We start from the raw sequence: 2,356 nt of genomic DNA, 5'->3' as shown, positions 1-2,356 counted from the left end.
AACTCTTATCCCGACAATGACAGATTGCATGGGGAAAACAGGTTTAGATACATTAAGTAAGTGGGCTCAAAAGTGGTGCAGCTGGGCTCAGAGGGCAGCTCTCCCAGATTCCTGAATCCTCTTGTTTTCTTTCCTTTACACACCAAGGATCAGATCAAGAAAAAAAAAAATGAAAAAAGGGCTTAGCTGCTCTCCCAAGTTCAGCCTGAGATGATTCAGCATGAACTCGGCAGAGTAAGTGAGCCAGCTCAGTTGCTCAGGGTAACCTGAAGCAGGTCTGGCAACCAAAGAATTCTCTCTGTCCTTCTCTGCATGGCCTGGGCATCAGTCTTTTATTGATTGAGACCCAATATAGTTTGAGACGTTAGTTCAAAAGCTTTGTTGCACAACACGGTTGTCTGGGGTTTTAAGAAATCCTGTGGCACCACATACTATATGGCCTTTCGTGTCTAGTTCCTTTTACTTAAACAATGCTTTCAATGTCCATTCCTATTGTAGCATATATCATAGCTTCATTCTTTTATTGTCTGAATAATATCTGTTGTATGAATAGGACACATTTTGTTTATGCATTCATCCATTGATGGACATTCGGGTTGCTGTGAATAAGAATAGACTAATCTATATAAACAGAATTAACCCAGAATAATAATTTCAAGGGCTGGGAGAAGGAGGGAATGGACTATTTAATGAATATAGGGTTTCCATTGGGCCTGCTGTGCTCAGTGGCATTCTGTGGCCTGGTCCGCCTCTTGGGCATCTACATGTCTCAGTTGTTCTCCTCTCTACCAATTTGCTGTAGATGTGGGTGTATGTGTATGTGATTGTGTGTGCGCGTGTGTGTGTGTGCACGTGTGTGTAAGGGGGTGAAGGTAGAAGAGATGCAAATAAGTGGGCAATCTTTACTCTAGAACAAGCAGATAATTGAGCAGAAGACACAACAGCATAATGGTCAAAGAAGTAGGCTTCAGAATTAGGTTGGGTCATGAAAGTAAGAGATAATAATGCCCACCTTAACTGAGTATTGTCAGGAGTTAATATTTTCAAAGCACTTAGAAAATTGTCTGTTATTTAGAAAGCACTCTATTTTCCTTCCTAAATGCCTCTTAGACTCATTCTTTTCTCTCCAACATCACTTTCTAGTTGAGATGGCTAACATCCATGATCTGGACAGTAGCTGCAGACTCCTAATTGATCTTCACAAACTGGTTGGTGACGTGGACAAGCCCCTGCCACGCCCAGTACACCTGCCTCTTCATTCTACACAAGGAGACTGGCTCTGGTCACCTGGTCGGTGTTTTGGAAACTGTGTTGTATATGCACAGCATGTCTTTTTCATGAGGAGGGTGAAGGAAAGAAACAGGATAGAGGTGGCCATGAACTGATACTATCAATGGGCTGAACCAAGTTTCTCAGGGAGGCACCTGGTCCTCAGCTCTGTGGGATGCCATGATTTAATAGCAATTAATGATGGCTGTAATGGCTGTGCTATTAATGAGGCACAAGATGAAGATAAAAGAATCATTATCATGAATTAGTGCCATGATCAAGCAGAAATGACAATTGTGGTTATTCTTGCAAGGAATAGTCACGAACATGTTTTTGCGTTCAGAAATGGATGAGGAAAGAGATGGAAACCAATGAGCGAGAGAGAATTCAAGCCAGTGTGTGAAATCTGGGTGGAAAATCGCTGCTGGAAAAGGGATTTCAATCTAATTGTCACAATTCTATTGTGTCAAAAAGATGATCGTGCAAGCCCCCAAACATCCCCGGCTCTAAATCTATTCTAGCAGGAAGCAAATTTTGAACTCTGTACCCTCCCTCACCAAGGTCTCATCTCTTATGCCACTTGAGATGTATTTTTGGAGAGAGATGAATAAGAAAGACCCTCCCAAAAGCAAGGACTGTGGACAAAGAAATTTCTCTAAAAGAGAAGAATGAAGTGGGAAAGTGAAACTTTCCCTTAGTTTATCCAAATTCCCATTATGGCTAAACATGCATATCATATATGACAGTCAGAAAAACTTCTTCTATTCTAAGAAAACCACACAAAAATAATGCTCCTGGTTTTTTCTTAAGCTGCCCAATAGTTTTTCTTCTCACAAAACCCCAAACAGATTAAATATTGGGCCCTGTGGTAGGCAGCTTCTGGTATTGCTCTCAATGGCCCCATTTGGTATTCACATTCCTGTGTGACCTGCTTACTTTGAATGTGGGCTGGACCTGGTGACATACTTCTAATGAATAGAATATGACAACAGTGACCGGATGTCACTTCTGAGATTAGGTTACAAAAAGCCTATGACTTCTGTTGTGTTCTCTCTCTCTCTGGCTTGTCTCACTTGCTTTGGTTTTC

This window comes from Pteropus medius, unplaced genomic scaffold (assembly GCF_902729225.1).
Source record: "Pteropus medius unplaced genomic scaffold, Ma_sr-lr_union100, whole genome shotgun sequence".
Taxonomy (NCBI): domain Eukaryota; kingdom Metazoa; phylum Chordata; class Mammalia; order Chiroptera; family Pteropodidae; genus Pteropus; species Pteropus medius.
This window is presented reverse-complemented; position numbering follows the sequence as displayed.